The sequence below is a fragment of the Triticum aestivum genome, chromosome 7B (assembly GCF_018294505.1).
Source record: "Triticum aestivum cultivar Chinese Spring chromosome 7B, IWGSC CS RefSeq v2.1, whole genome shotgun sequence".
Classification (NCBI taxonomy): Eukaryota; Viridiplantae; Streptophyta; class Magnoliopsida; order Poales; family Poaceae; genus Triticum; species Triticum aestivum.
In genome coordinates this window covers 1,348,898-1,370,491 of record NC_057813.1, presented here as the reverse complement: position 1 = coordinate 1,370,491, position 21,594 = coordinate 1,348,898, and the positions used below count along the sequence as shown (strand labels likewise).

Here is a 21,594-nt window from a genome sequence, read left to right as displayed (position 1 = left end):
CATCAACGGGGCGCCGGTGGTGCGGGGCACCAAGAACAGCAAGGGGCGTTGCATGTGGTGGGGCGCCCCCGGCCGCTCGCTTCACGCCGTTCTCCGGTATATCGAGGGCGGCAACGACCCGCCGTTGAGGTACCCGGCCGCCCCGACCCCGAGCGACGGCCAATGGATGCCGAGAAGGACGGCGGCGTCCTCTTCTTCCTCCTTCTCCCGCTCCGCCTCCTCCGGGTCGCCGGCGCTGTTCGACATCAAGGCCGAGCCCGTGGAGACACCGCTTGGCCGGCGCACCCGCAGCGCCGGCATTGTCATCAACGAGGGCGGGCGCGCCTCCTCCTCGGCAATAAAACGAATACACAGCCGTTCACGTCGAACTGGGCAACTAAGAGTCACGTGGCACAGCCGTTCGGGGTAAACAAATTGTACTTACTTTTTTTAACTGCATAAAAGCTTTGCTGAGTTTACGTATTATAAGCTCGGTATACCACCTGCTGAAGATATTGAGTATATTACTGGGTAAAGGGGACCTTTGCCGACTTCAGCAAACAGGGCGGAGGTGCGCCCGTGCATAGGCCCGTCCATTGGCTAAGGTGTAGCTTCATTTGTTGGTTGTTATCTTTGTTGTTGGTAGTTCATTTTGGTTTGTCAAATATCTTGAGAACAACACAGTAGATAATTTGGAAAAGTAGAATGGAGTGGACACTGGCTCAAGAGAGTACAGTGCATAGCTAGATAGTGTACAGATGTAGATCGAGAGAAATTTGGTGGAGTAAACTGCTGCTCATTGGCATTTTGGATGACTTGATTTTCATCTTCATGCCTCGCCGTTGTCTTCACCATTGGAGGTTTTCTTTATTTTCTTCTATGCCTTTTGTATGGCGGTTTTTTGAGCGGTTTTCTTTATTTTCATCTATGCGTTTGTATGGCAGTTCTTTTTTCTTTTGGAAACCCATTTTCCTGAATTCTTACATAGCTAAAAAATGTAAAACCAATACAGAAAAAATAAAAATTGTTCAGTACGAAAAACTGTTTAGCCTATATGAAAACAAGTTCACGGTACATTAGAAAAAAGGTCACGATACATTAAAAAAACTCACTGTATATAAATAAATTCACCGTATATAAAATAAATGTTCAATCTGTTCAACATGTATTAAAGAAACTTCACGTCCTACTAAATAAATATTCAATTATATCTTTAAAAAACTGTTCAATATATATTAGAAGAAAATGCAAAAAAAGAAGAAATAACAAAGAAAGTACCACACCTAGAAGAACAAAACCAAAAAACATTCATGAAAACGAAAAGTAAAAGAAATAAAGAGAATCGGAATAAAATCAGAAAAGAAAAAACAAGAAACAGGAAACCCAAAAGCAAAAAAGAGCAGAGAACAAAAAAAATACATACACGTGTACGGGAGCCCCTATGTCTCGCTTGACGCGAGCCCAGAGTAAGCTCTCGCTGAAGGGCGGGCAGTGTCGACCGGCCCAGGAGCGCGTGAGCCACAGCCTCTTTTCCCTTTCTTTTTTACATTTCTGTTTCCTTTTTTATTTTTAACTTATATATTTTTTATATTTAAAATATTCCAAATTTATATACTACAAAAAAATCTTCAATTTTTTAAAAAAATGTTGATCATGTATATAAAAATATTGAACAAGTATTTTGAAAAATGTTGAACAAGTATTTAAAGAAAATGCTGAACACATATTTGAAACATGTTGATCATGTATATAAAAAATTTCTGAACAAGTATTTGAAAAATATTGAACAAGTATTTGAGAATATGTTGAACAAGTATTTGGAACATGTTGAACAAATATTTGAAAAATGTTGAACAGGTATTTGTAAAAAAATGTGGATCATGTATATAAAAATGTTGAACAAGTATTTGAAAAAACATGTTGAGCAATTATTTGAAAAATGTGGTACAAGTATTTAAAAAATGTTGATTATGTATATAAGAATGTAGAATGAAAAAAGAACGGAGAAGAAAAAAGAAAAAAGAAAAAGAGAGAAACCCGTCTCGACTTGCTTCAAGTAGGTCGCGTCCCTTGTACCACCTGCGGTCAGAAATTTCGCTTGGAGATTGTCTACAAATTCGCTTCCTACATGGCAAAAGAAAAGCACTAGAGGTCTGGAGTTGATTGATTTGTGTCCGAGTTGTGCTTGTGAACCCGAGGATAATTTCCATGCCTTTTGCCGCTGTCCTCAGTCACGCTTATTATGGGACACTATGTCGGAAGTATGGCGGCTGCCGACCCTCTCTTCAATCCAGAACAATGGGCGCGAGTGGTTGCTAAACGTTCTTGAGTCACTTCCAGACGTGGAGTGTTCCATGGTTCTCTTTACCTTGTGGCGTTCTTGGCATATCCGCAATGAGGTTGTTCATCATAAACCAATGCCGACCATGGAAGCTTTGAAGCGTTTTCTGGTGTCCTGTTTGAATTTGATCTTGTGCCTGAAGGTGGACTTAGCTTCTGACCCGGAGAAAGGTAAACAGATTATCACATGTGATAAGGTGCTGCTGTGGCCGCATGAAATAGCATCTGCTCCTCCCCTGAAACTTGGCAGCCTCCTAGATCGGGTTGGGTTACACTAAACAGTGATGGCGCATTCTCGAACGAGGGATCTGCCAGTGCGGGTATGGTGCTCAGGGACAACAATGGTAATATCATTTTCTCAGCCTGTCGAGTACTGTTTTCGTGCAGAGATGCTCTTGAAGCGGAGTTGTGTGCATGCATGGAGGGTCTCTCCTTTTCCTTGCAGAGAAGCAACTGTCCGATATCCATATAGATGGATTTCATTGTGGCAGTTAAGCTTGTTCAGTCTAAAGAAGTTGATAGATCAGTGTATTCTTCCATAGTTAGTGAAATTAGATATCTTTTGAGTCTTCGTGAATCATGTATTACTCATATATCTTGATCCCAAAATAGGGTTAGTGACAGTCTAGCTAATTTTGCTCGTACCAAAGGTAGAACCATGACTTGGTTGGGTTCTGGTCCTGAGGAAACTGTCCAGTTAGCTGCTGATGATTGTAATTCTATGAGTTGAGTAATAGAAGTTATTCACCCGCAAAAAAAGGGACAGTTATAGCAAACTATGACGTCCACAGCGATTTAGTGCTCTTTACCGTCCGATCATATGCTTGAACATCTTGGATCTCTTGCAGTTGTCCCAGAGCATCGCTGGGGCATTTTTTAAGTGAAACAACGAATATTTTATTGATCACAGGTGTTTACAGGGATAGAAAGGTGTTCATGAGGGGAAGAAAACCAGACATGACTGGCAGCCTCAAGGGATGTGGCCATTTTTGCAATACGATGCGCTTCCCGAATCTTTTCTCGTTCTTCGTGTCTGAAGATGGACACCAAGAAATACTTCTGTCTACCTTCTATGTCCTTGAATATCATACATTGTCGATCTGCATTGCTACCTTGATTTATTTCAGTGACTACCCCAAGATAGTCGCCATTTGAACCTTCCTTGCCAATCACTACATTAGAGACTTCCTACATGTGAGTGCCTCCGGTATAGCTGGATCTTCGATTCCTTTAACAACTACTCTCTCTGTTCCTAAATATTTGTCTTTCTAGACATTTTAAATGAAATACAACATACGGATGTATGTAGACATATTTTAGAATGTAGATTCATTCATTTTGCTTGGTATGTAGTTACTTGTTGAAATCTCTAGACAGACAAATATTATGGAACGAAGGGAGTAGTTCTGATGCACATGAGAAAAGCCCTTGCTCATTTTGGCATATAGCCCCTACAGCATCCTTCATGTTCTATTTGGCTACAGTTCCATCACAATTGATTTTCATCAGTCCAGCCTAAGGATAAATCCAAGTTGTTGTTCCTTTCAGCCGGCCTCCTCTTGAGCTTCTCTTTACGGAGTTCCTCCAAATATCTCATGGTGAATAAATGGGCGGTGAGAGGACTATGGAATTGGTTCTCATGTACTATTGCCTTCCTTCAAGCCCACCAGATTGCCCATAAAGTGACGAAGACTTCGATAAACCGTTCCCTTGACAGTGTGGTGCTGAGAGAGAACTACCAAAGTTTGGCATTGGTTCTTTCATCTTCATACAACGAAAGGACCGCGCCATCATCTTTCATAGCCCAAACGGCCTTAGCCATGTCACAATCGACCAGAGCATGTCGCCAGGAATTTGTCGCTGCATTGCAAATATTACACAAAGCCGAAGATGCCATGTGCCTCCTCATTCTCTCCTACCCCCTTGGGATGGAAGATGTTGCTAGTTGCCATGCAAAGAAACGGATCTTCGAAGGGACTTTCACCTTCCACAAACTTTTCCAGCTATTTTCTAGTTGTATGCTCTCTGTCACATCTGCTCTTCCTTCAAGACATCATTCATGCCTAAGTTTTGTCTCTGCAATCATCTTGTATGCCGTCCTGACCGTGAAGGTACTCTTTTTCTCATAGTTCCATGCCCAAATATCGGTGTGTGCCCCAAAACTGTGCGGAATCTGCTAAATAATGTCCACAACCATGCGAAGAAAATTTTCAGCTAGCACCTAAGTTTTCCATGTACGCGTCATAGGGAAAATCACATTAATTCAGGTGGTTTGGCCTTTAGCGAGCAGGGAGGCCTTAAACTATAATCTTGTGGCAGCCAATTGTCCTCCCAAATATCCGTTGAACTCCCGTCCCCAATGAGTTGAATCAAACCTTGTTTTAAGGTGTCCCTACCTTCACATAGAGCTCTCCAAACTTGCGAATGATCCCCCCCCCCCCCCCCACCCCCAATTCATCCGATAGAATATCACTATCCAGAAAGTAAACAACCTTCAACACTTTTGCACTTAGAGTCATCGGCTCATTTAGGATTCTTCACACCTGCCTAGGTAGTAGAGCAAGGTTGAAAATTTCTGTATCTTTGAATCCAAGTCCTCCTTTATATGTGGGCATGATCACACAGTCCCAAGGTACCCACGCCACCCTTCTTTCTCCCTTCTTGCTTCCCCAACAGAATCTTTGAATCAACGAGGTTATGTGCTCGCATAAACTCATGGGAAGCTTGAAAACATCCATGGAATATGTCAGGATAGCATGGATGGCAGATTTGAGAAGAATTTCCTTGCTTGCACCTGGTAGCAATTTTAAACGTGTATACAAAAAATATTCCTGATGTGTAAAAAAATTTAAGTATATGGAAAAAAGTAGACATTAAAAATATAAGTTTTTCAAAAATGGTAATCATGTATTTGGCAAATTTTAAACATGTATATATTTTTTCCTGATATATTAAAAAACTGTAGAATGTGTACGGGAAAATTAGACATAAAAAATTATGTTTAACAAATTGTTAATCCTGCAGTTAAAAAAATATTAAAAACATATAAATAAAATGTTCTTGATGTGTCAAAGAATGTACTATGTTCATGAAAAACTAGACACAAAGACATATAAGTTAAAAAAATGATAATTACGTATTTGAAAAAAATGGTAAACATCTACATAAATTTTTTTTGTGATGTACAAAAAATATACAATGTGCATGGTAAAAAGTAGACATACAAAATATAAGCTTTCAAAAAATGTGATCATGTATTTACAAAAATGTTCCTAATATCTAAAAAAATATTGAATGCGTATGTAAAATAGTTGACATCAAAAGAAACAAAAGCAAACAACCAATGAATACCGAGAAAGAAAGAAAGAAAGGAAAATAAAAAAAGAAAAGAAAACAGAAAAATCATGAAAGAATCAAAGAACACAGATGAAGGTTTCCACGCAGTGCACTACTTATCGCAACCTGAGAGTTTTCTTATTTTATCTTAGATTCGTTTTTCACAATGTTTTATCTTTTGAACCATGCGTCCAAATGCCGAACTGTTTTCAGCGTTGATTCCTCACATCAAGATCTATGAAACTAGATCTCATGTTAATAGGTTTTGACGAACTATTTTCACGAAAAACCCATAAAAACTGGTAGAAAAAACCATCGCCGAAAACACATTTTTTTTCCTGTCCAAGAGGAACAGCAGTGTTTTCCGTGTAAGCACATTTATGCCTACACAAGGAGCAAATATGTGCCTCTCGTGGGACAAAAAACTTTTTTTTTTGCTTTTTGCGCATTTTTTTCTCGTAGTAGTATAAAAGAGTGGTGGAAAGCCGAAAAAACCCCCAAAAAACATCTAAAAAGCCGAAAACGTGTGTGGAAAAATAAAAAAAATCTGAAAAGAGCGTCCAGAGCGCGACACGTGGCGGCAGCCGAGAGCGCGACACGTGGCGGCAGCCGAGAGCGCGCCACTCAACCCACCCTAAGTGACCCTTGGGGAGGTTTCCGAAGGAGCGCTCCTCAATTATTTGCTCTAGTGAATTGTTTCATCTTCTATTTGACGTTGGCTGGCCCATGTAGCTTTTTTTGTGCATGCGCTCAAGAAAAAAAAAACTCGTGTTTGCTGAAAAAATTCCCAGTTTTTGGCTTGAACGAAACTGCCTATCGATTTTTATGTTAAATAATTTGTTAATGCATAAAATAAAAAATCATGAATTTGATTTTTCCATACACTTTTAAAATATTCATGGACTCTAATATTGTTCTCGAACTTTATGAATGTTCACGTATTCGAAAGGGTGTTCCAAAATTCATGAAAAAATGTTGAAGAATTTTACAAAATGGCCAAATATTTTAACAAACATTTTCTGATTTCAAAAATAAATATTCATGAATTTGAAAATGTTCATGTATTTAAAAAATACTCTCACATTAATAATTGTTCATGGTTTGCAAAATGCGCAGCCCTGTGGGCGCGAGCTGTCGTGGGGGTGAAATCTGACATAAGAGAGGGAAGGAGACAAGGCTTGATCTATGACGCACATAAGGGTGGCATCAGGTGTATACAGGTTCATGCCTCTCAGCGATAATAATCATATTTTGTGGAGTAGAGTACTGGTGGTTGGATTGAACTTTCACCAAGACATGGAAGAGCGGATAGCCTAACAGAAGATCGAAACTGAAGATAATAAATTCAACGTTTTGGTTGCTCAAATACAAGATGAAAACAGAGCATAGCAGTGGCACGTACATGATTCTGAATGGTAACAAACAAACAAACAAACCATGGAATTAAACACCATGGTGAAACATCGAAAACCTTACAAATTACGTAGTTTACAAAACCAGATGAATGCGGAGACAGGAGGTATACTCCTCTATTTTTTGTTGCTGCATTTGCAGTTTTTCTCTTTTGGCTTTGCTTGTCAAAGTTTCAGAACCCCAAACCTGCTTGTTTCATTCTTATTAATGGAACAACTGGGGCTGTGGCCCTTTTTCTCTATATAAGAAACCACACGAACAAGCAAGTACCCTCCACAAGGCTAGCTAGCTAAGCTTCTCCCAGTTGAGCATGTAGAAATTAGACGACCATTGGTTTGAAGCAACTGAGGAGCAGGATGGGTGATGCCGCCCTGCCTTGTGTGGTGGTATATGTATGCACAGTCAGGTTTCACAATCAAAGAAACCTCAAATTCATCGACGGCGCCCGCAATCACACCCCCAATCCCGCTCATGGCTGCTCCCCAGCCAAGCTCTGTGCAAGCACCAACAGCAGAATGTGACTGACGAAATAGTTCCATTTCTTCCCTTGTGGTCTGATGAAACTGTAACAATCAACATTGAAAGTAGGCATCATCAATCAATGATTAAAGGCTGACCGAAACAGATGATGTGTAGATGAGTCCAAATGACCATACAAAGAAAGTAGTTAACAAGTATCAAGTTTACTTTGATTTATTTATTTTGAAAAACAAAAGCAGATGCTATCCATCCCGGATATTATATCCCCGATAAATATGTTCTTTCCCAGTAATAATCAAAAGCCAATCCAATCCAATATGTGTAACTTTGAACATCTGCATCGAAAGGCATCACCTGATTAAAGGCTGACTGAAGTTGCACAAGGATGCCCATATTCAAAAAGGATGTGTAGATTACCATACAAAGATACGTAGTAAACAACAAATTTCAAATGTATCTTGATTTGTTCCCAGTGATCATTTAAAGCACACCAATCTTCTACTGCTGCTGCACTCTTGACCAATGTACAGCTCAAGGCAGTCACTCACATTGGTTGCTGCCACTGAGGAATTTATAAACCACACAACTTTTGCCTTCAATATCAGATTCAGATGTGAAGCTGCCAAATCCTAGACATTAAGCAAGCGTGAATGTAATGGCTACCATTGGCATCACCGATCAGTTGGTCCGTCGTTACGGAACAAAATCATGATCGGAACACTGGGAAGAAAAAAAACACAATTCTACTGCAGTACCTATTTAATTTACAGAGGCGAATACACAAAAATTTCTTATCAAGTGGTGCGAGGCTGAAGCTGAATCCGATGACCACCTCGCACCTTGGCACCCTTTGGATGTCTTTGGAATGCTCTGCTCTGCTTTGTTTGCTGCATACCTCTGCATCCACAAAGCCCACTTCTTTAAAAGAAGGGCATCCCAGTGCGAGCCATTACTTACGTTGATATGATATTCTGCAAACACGCAACACAATTGTATCAGCTGGTGCTTGAGGATTCTAGCGACATGCAGATTCGAGTAATTCAAGAGATTACAATGTTTCAGTGCACAACACGTTTGAGAATTACATTACTGTTCTGTTATGGAAACCCAAAAATGAGAACAGAGTGTCAAGTACGTACTGACCTTTCAGCATATCAACACAGACAATCGCTTCACTTGTGTTCTGTTCTGGTTGTTTGCTCTGAATCAGCTGTGAAATTCACTAGTGGGACTGCAGAATCCAATAAGTAGAATAAATGAACTTGGGTCAGACAGAGTATGAACAAAGCACTCTTAGTAAGGTAACTTAAACACCCAATCATTCATCATTACCTTAGACAGAGTCAAGGATCAATGCCAGCCAGTGAAACCTAAACCTGTATGCATGCAATCTCCCTGCAAGACTGTACGTACGTAGCTGGGTACAATACTTTCAGTACTCTGCCCCAGCCAGCATAAACTAAACTTGGTGGTTGACCTAGTTAGAAGAGTAATTCAGTGATATCAGGCTAAATATTTTCAAGAAAGAATCAAACAAACTGGAAAGCATTCTCTCGTTTACAATAACATCATCCTGTCAAAGGAGAGGATTCAAGAAAGAGGAAATAAAGGCACTTGATTCATTCAATTCATGGTAAGAGGAAATAACAGCAGTTAAATACCTCCTCTTCGCCAACAGTTAAATTATTGGCCTGCTCAGTCCTACTGCTTCATGCGAAAAAAGCGCTCAGGTCTATCTCACAGCTGGTGCTTGAGGGGTAATATGAGATGGATAAATCTGGGTTGGTTCTTTTGATTGTCTCAATTTGCTTGTCTATCTCAGCGATGCGATCATTCATCTGTAGCTTTCTCAGCGAAACCGGGAGGCCATCCTTGGGCATCGATCGGATTTTTGGTGACCCAAAGACAAGTAACTCCTTGAGAGAAGAGAGGCGATGTAACCCTTGAGGAAGGGACTGCAGACCTTCGCAGGCATAAAATATTAGATTCTGGAGGGAGGTGAGGAGCTGCAGCGCTCTGTCCTGCTCTTCCGTGAAGCTTTCCGTGCTCTCATCAAACGAGAATTCAAGTGTGTGGAGGGCAGGGGCAAGGAGGTTGCAAATAGGAGCAACAAGCAATCCGCAGATGTCATCAACAATAAGCACCTCCAATCTAGAGAAGTAACCTGCAGGCAATAATTTGGCCCTCTGAGAGTGAGAGGCCACCTCTGAGAGCATATCTGCTGCTAAGGTGTTGCAATTATACACTCGCATCTCTATGAGGTTGACTGCGATGAGAGGATTGAATCCGTCCACCGTTAAATTCCAGCAGTTTGATAGCCTTAGAGTGGTGAGAGACGTGAGGTTTGAGAGCAGAGCCATTGACTTCATGCTTGCCTCTCCTTCGACATCAAGTTTCTTCAGGGAAGCAGGGAAAGGGCAAATGGTCCCAGATTCTCCCATGGGCCACCGACAGAACAATTTGCCATTGTTGCGTATTTTCAATGATTGGAGCAATGACTTGTCCTCCTGAATTCCTCCTCCATTCTCCTTCTACACAGGCACAAGAACTAGGCCCTTGCACTCCCAGAAGGTAAGTTTCTGCAGTGAGTTGGATGATGGGAACTGCATTACACATTCTTCATCTTCATATATGTACAACACAGAAAGAGCTGGGAAACAGTTTAACACTTTTGACGATGATGATTTGCTGCTGGTAAGATGAGATGCATCTAATTTGAGACTCTTAACTGAACGGAAGACAAAACCGCCATCCAGCTCTTCAGGGAACAAACCGTCGCATCTTCCAACACTTAGTTTTGTTAGGGATTTAAACTTTTGAATGTCTGTCAATGATATGTGTGATACATTTGCAATAGATATATCTTCTAATTTATCCAGATTATGGTAGGCCAAAGCACCGCCATACCCTCTAATACCCAATTGCTTTCCATGATAAGACAAGGACGTTTTTGAATCACCTGTTTGAACATACAAATCTGTCAGTGTGGAGGTGTGAGGCATGGAGGGCAGAGACACCATGAGGCACCCAGACACTTCAAGTATGCGCAAATTGGTGCAAGATACCTCCGAGAAGGGCATGGCACGGAGATTGGGACAATCGGTGCATGTGATTTCTTCAAGACTGGGGAAAGAATGGTAATTAGGTTCCACAGCCCATTCAGCAAGTTCTGGCATCTCATAAAATCCAACTTTCTTCAAGCGCATAAAACATTTGCCTGGAACGCCACCATATAGAGGCCCAAACTGAAGCATTCCAGAAATTTTATTCAAATAGAGGCCCTTGAGATTTGGTAGCTTCCCAAAAGGTGGGAGGTTGCTCCAAGATACACCTTTTAGACTGAGAGTCTCTAATCTTGTTAACCACATGTCAAGACACAGCCAACGAGGACCAACGGTACCACCATGATTTGCAATTTTAAGCACTCTAAGATTAGAGTGTGGTTGAAGAGCATCAAGAATACCAGCATGATTTGTAGTTGGTCCATCTCTGCCCCAGAGTAATCCCAACTCCTTCAGATTCCTTTTCAACATCAGTTTGGCTGCAGTAGCTTCCTCCTTGGTTACCACGTGTTCAAGACCACGAATAATCAATCCTCCTTCAAGCTCTATTAATGCCCCAACTTCTGACAGTTCAAATCCTATGCTCTCCTTCTTAACATGGAATTCATTTAGCCTCTGTAGATGATTCATCTTTCCGACATTGCGAATATTGGAGTGGAGTTCACTTCTACCATGGAAATCATGTAAATTCTCAAGGTGGCAAGTCTTCAGGCAAATCAGAACAACCACGCCAACCATCTAGGTCCAAGAATTTCAAGTGATAAAATCTTGATAGTGTAGCAGGTAAACTCATTTCCCGGTCTCTATAAGACGAACTAATTTTGAGGTACTGTAGGTGGATCAGTTTTGAAAACCTATATGGAAAAGATTGTGCAGACTTCACCACTATAAATAGGACACGCAGACTGTTTATTTCCTTGAAGCTATCTTTCAAAATCTTGGCGATTCTTTCTTCTTCATATCCTCTAAAAATCATCAAACTCCGCAGATTAGCAATGTCTATCCTCTCCCTTAGTTTACACATTTCTTGCTCAAAATTTGCATCATATCTGTCTTCTATGTTGATAGATAAGTGTTGAACAGATTGTGAGATGGCATCAGCTCTGAAATCTAAGCCACTTAGATTGAGGCATTCTTGTGCAGAAACAATCTTAGATAGCTCATGCATTAAATCATGCATTACATAGTAGTATTGATCACTCCAAACATACTTTTTCTTCTTCATGAGAAAACCATTGTCCACTAGTTCTTCCAAGTAATTCCTATCGGCTTGGTGATCAGAGTCTATGATGCCTATTGCAACCGAGAAATGATTAATATCTGAAGAAGTAAACTCATGATCTTCAGGGAAAAGGCCACAATAGGAAAAGCATTTCTTCAGATCAAAAGGGAGGCAATCGTAGCTAATCTTTAAAGATTGCATGATATCATCATCATCATTTTGTTGCTTTAGCCACTGATGCTTTTCAAGAACCCCATTCCAATGTTCCTGAGAAAGGTCCTTCTGCAATAGTCTACCAACTGTTTTGGCTGCAAGCGGAGAACCCTTTAGCTTGTGTGCAATTTTTCGTGTAATACCAGCAAACTCATCTTGGTAATGCTCAGGCTTGTCGTCTTCACCAAAAATACATGCTTCAAAGAATGTGAAGAAGTCATTAGACTCCAAACCTGCCAGTTTTAGTTAACCAAAACCAACTGTTTCCATCATTTCTGCTAGCTTTGGGAATCGAGTTGTGACAAGTAGCATGCTTCCTTTGGTTTCCCCCTTTGTGAAGGGAGCTAACAGGGTTTTCCACTGACCCACACTGTCACATTTCCATATATCATCCAAGACAATTAGAAACCTCTTGGACTTGAGACGTTCTGCTATGGATTTTTGAAGCTGGTCTAAATTGGCTGTTTCATTTGCAGCACTGCTGCTTCCTCCTTCAGTTGCAGGTATGCAGGCAAGGATCTCCCTGGTGAGCTTAAGAACATCAAAATCAGTGGATACACACACCCAGACCTTGACTTGGAAGTGGTCTTGAGTCCTTGCATCATTGTACAGATGAGTTGTGAAAGTTGTCTTGCCAATACCCCCTGGCCCAACTATAGGAAGAACAGAAACAGTCTGTGTGGCATCCCCAATGGTGATATGGCTGACAGTTTCCTCAAAAATGCCTTTCCTGCCATACAATGTATCTTGTATAATCATGGAAGCAGTCTGAGGCCGGTCTTGGACGACTGTCACTGTCGTGTTGCTGCTGGTTGGGATATTGCCGAGCAAATTGGAGACGGAATCACAGTGTGACTGCATGCCCTGTAATAGGGACTTGATTTTTCTGGACATGGACACTCTGTCGAAAGACAGCGTGTCACCATCATCAGCACTAGCAGAATTGGAGTTGGTGACGCCGGCAACAGAAACAGCAGCAGCATCACCACTATTCCTCTTGCTCTTGGGTGTAGAGGAGCAAGAAAAGCAGTGGAGCAAGGTGCCTAGGGTGTTGGTGACGCGGCGTGGTGCACCGGCAATAGCAACAGAAGCAGCAGCAGCATCACCAACATCCCTCTTGGTCTTGGGTGTAGGCGAGCAAGAAAAGCACTGGACCAAGCTGCCTAGGGTTGTACCCCAATTGCGAAGATGGCAACACAAAGCTCGGTACCGTACTGGAATTGCTGCAGTGGAAGGCAGAGAATGCTGTGCCTGACAAAAGATTTGAGAAGCTACTGAAAATATTGAAGAAGAAGCTTCCAAAGGATAACGAATTGCCCAACAGTACATACGCAGCAAAGAAGGTCGTATGCCCTCTAGGATTGGAGGTGGAGAAGATACATGCATGCCCTAATGACTGCATCCTATACCGCGGTGCATACAAGGATCTGAACGCATGCCCCGTATGCGGTGCATTGCGGTATAAGATCAGACGAGATGACCCTGGTGATGTTCACGGCGAGCCCCACAGGAAGAGGGTTCCTGCGAAGGTGATGTGGTATGCTCCTATAATACCACGGTTGAAACGTCTGTTTAGAAACGGAAAGCATGCCAAGTCGATGCGATGGCACAGTGAGGACCGTAAGAAAGACGGGAAGTTGAGAGCACCCGCTGACGGGTCGCAGTGGAGAAAAATCGTGAGAAAGTACTGGGATGAGTTTGCAAAGGACCCAAGGAACGTATGGTTTGCTTTAAGCGCGGATGGCATTAATCCTTTCGGGGAGCAGAGCAGCAACCACAGCACCTGGCCGGTCACTCTATGTATGTATAACCTTCCTTCTTGGAAGTTCATTATGATGCCAATTCTCATCCAAGGCCCTAAGCAACCCGGCAACGACATTGATGTGTACCTAAGTCCATTAGTTGAAGAACTTTTACAGCTGTGGAATGAAAACGGTGTACGTACGTGGGATGAGCACGGACAGGAGGAATTTAACCTAAAGGCGTTGCTGTTCGTGACCATCAACGAGTACCTACCCGACGCTGTACATTATGATTTCCTGGACGTGCAGATACACAGATACGAGTATGGGAAGCCTCTCGTCAAAGATGAAAAATCTCTAACAATGATGATGCGAAGATTGCATGATTGGTACTTGAAAATCTGCAGAGAGTCTGGGGGGAGGAGTACTTTTATGCGAGAGTTAAACCGGAGCATGACCTCATTGGAATTGAACTGTTGCCTATTCCATTTGGGGAGTTCTATCAGTTTTTCAATCAATTGGCCCTCGATAAAGCAACGGTCACCTGCTACTGTCTGTAAGTACTACTACTTCTATCATTAAGTCTCTCTATATAGCTCAGCTCTTTCATTGCATGTATTTATAATTATCCTCACTATATTATGCAGATTGAAGATCGCCGAATTGAAGAAAAGACAAATCGGTGATATTGGGTTCATTAACACAAATCTCATAGACGCAGTTCAGGTTAAAGATCATGCGGCAGAAACCGAGGCCAACTTGCTACGATCATTCAAAATAAATGAACACAAAGATATAATACTCTTTCCTTACAACTTCAAGTGAGTGCTGTTTTGTGCATATTCGCTTTCCCTTATATATTAGTCCAGGTTATAGTAATGTAATTGATGAGTTATGCATGCGTGCGCAGTTTCCACTATATTCTCCTGGAGATTAGGTTTGAGCAGGGAGTAGTAATTGTCTTGGACTCGAGACGAAAAGATCCTCAGGAGTATGCGGACATGACTGAAATCCTCAAGAAGTAAGTTAAATCGATCATTATCCACCATATCAGCAAATTTGTTCATTTCCTGATATCAAGTAATTGTTTTCTTTTGTCTGGCAGGGTTTGGAGAAAATTCAGCACAAAATCCCCGGGACTCCCGAAGGAGCTACAATTTAGATATCCGAAAGTAAGTACATATAGTACCATGTTCCGCGCGTCTCCTAGCTATTGATTCAAGCGCTAGTTTCATCAATACCATTTGGTATTCTTGCTTATCTGTTTGATTGACCTCTATTTCTTGTAAAGTGGTTGTGGCAGGAACAAGGAAATGATTTCTGTGGATACTACATCTGCGAGTCCATCCGCCACACGACTTGTGAGCGGGGCTACTCTGACAAACAATATGAAGTGCGTAAGAAATAATATTCACAATTTTTGTTTATTACCATCATTTGTGTTGAGTTCCATTCATTCATATATATGTATTGACCCCCTTCTTCAAATTAGATGTTTCGGCAGCGGGATGAACTCCTAAAACCAGATCGCATGCGAGCAATTCAAGAGGAATTGGCGGCATTCTTTCTTGACCACGTGATCGCTGAAGACGAAGAATACTATGTGAACCATGCGTCCATAATGTAGGAGATTATATTTGTAAGAGATAATTATTGTATATATGTAGCCGATAGTGTCGGACGATAGATATACGAGAACTTGTTGTTCGACCAATCTCTCGGAGAAGGAGAGGTGGTCGATATCACTTCTCTCTGTATGCATATATGTTCATGACGATCTTCTGTTTTCTTCGTTTGCTTACTAGCTAGTTAGCGTGATTAGTTCTCTCTATACGTATGTATAGTACGTAGCGTCGACCAAGCACGGACATAAGAGAGGACACTTCTCTCTATTAATTAGCTATCTAACACAATATATGAAATACCTAAATTAACCTCCCAAAACCCCCAAACCCTTTTCAAAAAAAAAAAAACCCAGGCACAGAAATGCTGACGCGTGGAGATCTATTGGTCCCGGTTGGTGCCACCAACCGGGACCAAAGGCCCTCCTGCCTGGGCTCGGCGCACAGGCCACGTGGAGGCCCATCTGTCCCGGTTCTGATTTGAACCGGGACTAAAGGGTGAGGGTATTAGTAACGACCCTTTAGTCCCGGTTCGGGAACCGAGACTAAAGGCCCGTATGAACCGGGACAAAAGGCCGGTTTTCTACTAGTGAGGCGAGCGTGCTACTAGAAGCGATTGTATGATCCATGTATGCTAAAAAAATTGTATATACATCAGTATGCACGCATCTAGCTTGCTACGATTGAATCTATGCGCGGAAAGATAAAAAAAAAAATCAAGTTGGTAGTATGCATGCACGCAAGTATGCTACTGGAACTGATCTATGATGTGCGCTCAAGAAAATAAATATCGGTAAGCTTGCAGTCAAGCGTGCTACTGGATGCGATCTTATGATCTATACTAAAAGGCAACACTATGCATGTAGGCGAGCATGCATGCACGTGAGTATGCTACACAAATCATCTTATGCCTCATCTCTGCAGATGCATGCGGCGTATGTTGATTACTTGGTCACTACAAGAGAAGCAAAGTTAACAGGGCTAGGGGAGATGGAGTTGTACCTTGTCTACGAGTTGAAGAGCCGGCTGCTCGACGAGCGTCGGCGTAGAAGAAATTCCTCGAGACCGACTGCTTGAGTTGAAGAGGTGGCTTCTCTCGAATATGAGCGTCGATGTCTCACGAGGGCTGTTGCTTATATAAGTCCTCTAGACTAGAAGATCTAAACCGGTTGGCAGTTTAGATGTTTGTTCCGATTCTCTAAGGAGATAACAAACTGGTTCAAGTGCGACCGTGAGTTGAAGATATATATTCAAAGTAACCGCTCAGCGGATAGTGCAGAATCTTTATGTTCAAGGGGCGTATATTACCGGCCGCACCGGGAATTTTCGCCGACCCGAGTCCAGTTCGCTTCGCGCTCGAACCCGACTCGGCGAGGGTGCATTTGTTCGACGCGTTTCAGGATTGTCAATTATGAAATATGACATTAATACGTGTGCACCTGCATGTGTATAGCAATGACCAAGATATTGATTTTCTCATAAAAAGGGTTCATTGAGATCAGTGGAGCATAATTTAATTATGCCTACACGTACGTGGTCTAGTGAGCCTCAGTTAACAAGCAAATGGATGTGCGTGAGAATACAAGAGCTATGCATAGACACAGCTTACGTACATGCCATGATGAGGGTATCATGCATCCATGTGGCCCAATCAGTTTGGTTAATTAATCACAGTTATGTGTGCATGCATGACTCACGTGTTGCACTGTGCGTATGCATGCATGGCGCATATTAAACAAAGGCCAGATGAATCAACCGGACCATGACTTGTTTGCGCATGATGTACACGCATGACCGCGAAGACAACGACCAACGTCAGCAGTGGTGTACAAGCCGGAGTGAGGAGGTCGTCGTCCAAGGCTGTACCATCATCTACCTTAGCGAGGGAAGATTAAGATCACGTCATCAATCTTCTTTAAAGGGCATGCGTACATGCATCATTTTATCTTTCTCTTTTCCTATCATTCTCATTTAGTGCATCCGAATCACGATCGAGATGGATGGATAATCAGCGCTCACCTGTGTGCGAACGAAGAAGACGGGGGAGGAGCTGCTCATCGTCTTCACATCTTCATCAACCTCGCCAATGTCGTCATCACCAATCCCGGGCTCGCCGAGAAAGGCTTCTACATCAACCTGACTTCGCCATCTTCATCAACTTCTGTTAGACTGTATTTACATGTGTATATCGTAACGTTGTATACCACCTCATTATATATATATATATGTGATAGGCCACCCCTAGAGGGTTGTGCCAGTTCCCCCCAAAGCCTATTATCTTACATGGTATCACGCTAGGTTACGTCCGCTTCCGCCTAAAAACTCTAAACAGCCGCCGCCGCCGCCGCTGCGCCCGCCGTCGCCGTCGCTCGACTGCTATGACGTCCGCCGCTGCGTCCGGCTCCACCGCCACCGGTTTTCTGCCGGCCTCCCTCGCGGCACTTCTCTCAAGGCCGCTGGATGCCGCCTCCCTTCAGGCGCCGATCGGGACATGGAGCGACGGCTCCCTCTTCGCGCTCCCGCCGGCTGTTACTTCGCCTGGGCAGGCGCTTGTGGCCCACACCGCCGCCGCCCCGTCAACCGCGGCTGTCGCGCCCTCGGCTCCAAAAGCTCTCCATTACACTTAACCGAGAACCTCACCGACTTAACACATTGCATCACCCATTGGGTCCAAGTATTACAGATGCCAATTTTCAGAAGCATCCCCTCCAGGAAACCCCAATCAACCCGGTCGTAAGCCTTGGCCAAATCCAACTTGTAGGCACAGTAGTTGTCCTTGTCCTTTTTACAGTGTTGAATCTTATGGAAACATTCGAAAGCGATGATAGCATTATCAGTAATCATTCTGCCCGGAATGAAAGCACTTTGGGTTTCCGAAATGATCCCATCCAGAATAGGCCGCAGTCGATTTACAAGGCACTTGGAAATTACCTTATAGATAACATTGCATAAACTGATCGGGCGGTAGTCCTTGATCGACTGGGGGTCTTTTCCTTTTGGGATGAGAATGATCACCGTATCATTAATTCCTTCAGGCATGATTCCGTCCACAAAGAAGCCCCGTACACTCCTAATCACATCTTCCTTAAGATCACCCCAATTACGCTGAAAGAAATGGGCCGGGAAGCCGTCCGGTCCAGGTGCTTTTAGGGGGCCTATTTGGAAAAGGGCATCACTGATTTCCTCGTCCGAGAATGACTTTATAAGCTCGCTGTTCATATCCCCATTGACTCTAGTTGAAACTAGCTCCATAATGTCCATAGGGTCAGTATTAACCTCATTTGTATACAGGTCGCTGAAATATGTGTTGGTTATCGCATGCAGTCCGTTGGTGTCCTCCACCCAATTTCCATTGTCATCCCGCAGCTTTAAGATGGAGTTTTTCTTCTGGCGCCATGTAGCTTTCCTATGGAACCACTTTGTATTTCTATCACCTTCACGCAGGTAGGTCGCTCTGGATCTTTGTCTCCACATGATCTCCTCTCTAAGAAGTAGCTCATCAAGTTTCTTTGCCAATTTTGCGGCTTCTACTTCAAGTGTAGCCGACGGTGTGGAGCACCAGATTCTGCTCAGCTTTTTTCTTATCTCCGCTGATTTCCGAATAACCGATCCAAAGTCCTTTTTTGCCCAGGCGGAGAGGTCCTTCTACATGTTCTGGAGCTTTTCCTTAACCATACGTAAGCTTCCCGCCGGACCAGACCTGCTCCAAGACGCAGAAATTATTGGCTGGAGAGATTCAACCCTTTCCCACATCTGTTAATATCTGAAAATGCTCTGTTTAGGTTGCTCGACCGGTTTCCATTCCTTCCTGGCGCCCATCCTCAGAAGGATAGGGAGATGATCAGATCGCGATGAGCAAATATGCTCCACGGAAGCATTCATGAAGAGGTCAGACCACGACGGGGAGGCCATGAATCTGTCTAGCCTAGCTCACACATTGTTGTTACCTTGTTGTTTATTGTTATAGGTCCATCCCGGCCCCTTGAAGCCTAAGTCAAACAAGTTGCATTCCGACATGATCTCTCTTAAGTTTCTCATATACCTTTCTGATCTTTTTGCGACCGAGTAGTGCTCTGACTGCCACATAGTTTCATTGAAATCTCCGGTCATGAGCCATGGTAGGTTGCTTGTGTCTTTGATTCTACTCAGCAGTGACCACATGTGATGCCGTTCATGCGCTTTCGGCTCCCCATAAATGAAAGTGCCCCTCCATTGAGGGCCATGAGGGTTTAAACGGACCAACACATCAATATACCTCGTCCCCATGGCAATCTTCTTTATTTCCACACTTTCATCATAGAAAAGAGCAATGCCAGCACCCTTACCGGTACCGGGTTGCGTGATACAATGACGGAGGCCCAGCCTCCATTTGAGATTTGTGACATACTTGTTATTTTGCCGAGTTTCGGTGAGGAAGACGAGCTTGGGCTTGTGTGTGTGTATAAGACACACCAGTTCTTGAACTGTTCGAGGTTGCCCGAGACCTCGACAGTTCCAGCTCATGATCGTCATGGCTCCTGGTGGGCGCCGCCGTTGGCACCCACCAGGTCGCCGGGAGCCCCTGGCCCGGATGCTTCCTTGCTGCCCACTATTTCCTCATGCACCATACCTGACCCACCCACCTTTCTGAACTTGTCCGGTCCCTCTTCAGATACGCAACATTTGGGGCGTCGCAGGCCTGCTCGCCGCGGTCACCCCTCTTGCCCAGGATTGAGCTCATCTGCGAAGCCTTCTTCTTTGGCTTGCTGATGTTGATAACCCTCCGGTTAAACAGGCCTTCCACCGTCCAGACCGCCTCCTGAGAAGTGAAGCGAGGGAGCGGCCCAAACCCAGGTGGAAACTGCGGCTCGTCGGTCTTCTCACCATCGCCCCCTGTATCTTCAGTACCTCCGCTCCCGTGCATCGCAGCCTTGTCCACTCCCAGCTCCTGATTACCTAGTGCATGCGCCGTCCGAGCTTAAGACTGCTCATGGAGGCGTTTTCGCCCTCCTGGCTTTGAGATACGTTCACTATTTTCTTCGCCTCTTCAGGTTGGCCCTTCATAGTACCGGACTCTAATGCATGGGGGTGCTTGTACACAGCCATCTGGGTGTCTCTGCCCCCGGTGGTAGGCCTGGCCGCATCCCTCTCCCTGTCCTCGCCCTGGTCCTTGGCAGCCCCCTTAGTCAGAGTTGGAGTAGATGAACTGATGGGGGCGGTCTCGTCAGAGACTCTGAGCGCACTCACTGCAGCAATGGCAGCTTGCACCTGTGGATTCAGCAGAATATCTTCCAGGATCTTTCCTCGGCCCGCCCTCTCCTGGTATGAGCTTCTCTCTTTTTGCACCTCATTTCCAAAGCTAAGGAAGCGGCGTGCGCTATTCGCAACAGGAGCCACATATCCTCCTCTACTGTTGCTCTTCTTATATGGGGAGGCATGCATCGTTGCCGTGAACCTCATCTCATGGAGGTCCTCCGGCAACTTACAATCGCGTTGGCCATGCCCAAGGAAACCACAAAAACCACAAAAACGTGGCACTCTCTCATATTTAACCTCTAAAGAGAAAACCTTACCACTAGGAGTGTCACGAGACTTAATTCTATCTCTGAGTGGTTCATCTACATCGTGGTTAACTCGGATCCTTATGAAATCCCCCCATATCTTGCCCCTAATGTCTGTGTCCACCTCCAACACCTCACCTAGTTCTGCTCCGAGCTTCCATGCAACGCCTTCATCAAGCATGATGGGGGGCACGTCGTGGACACGCACCCAGATGGGCATGTGCGCAACCTCCACTTCGCCCGGTGGGGCGCCGCCGTCCACAGTCACCATGAGGAATGCATCCCCTTGGTGCGTCCACGGGCCGTTGTTGAGGATGAAACGGCGATCTCCTTCCCGCTCGAACTCGATGAGGAAGCGGTTGTTCTTCAGGGGCTTGTAGTCCATGCCTCCACAGAGGCCCCACTTGCCCTTGAGCTCACCAAAAAGCCCTTCGTTACTGTAGGGCAGGGGCGAGAAGAAGAGCCCTACAGCAACCCACCGGAACTTCATTGCTGCTCGCTCCTTTGACAGATCCAGCTCCACCACCCCCTCGCCACGGGGGTCGTAGCGAGTCAGGAACCTTGGCGCAACAATGTCGCCGCCAGCTCCAAGCCTTCTCATGGATGTTCTGTCCCCCTGACCACGGGAGGAGTCACCATGGAGCA

General features: G+C 44.0%; 2 pseudogenes; both read right to left on the bottom strand.

Moving 5' to 3' along the window:
* Positions 1 to 7,021: 7,021 nt before the first annotated feature.
* LOC123158893 (putative disease resistance RPP13-like protein 1) overlaps positions 7,022 to 21,594 on the bottom strand; it is a 50,046-nt pseudogene continuing 35,473 nt past the window's right edge.
* Positions 9,214 to 20,312, bottom strand: LOC123155990 (uncharacterized; annotated as a pseudogene).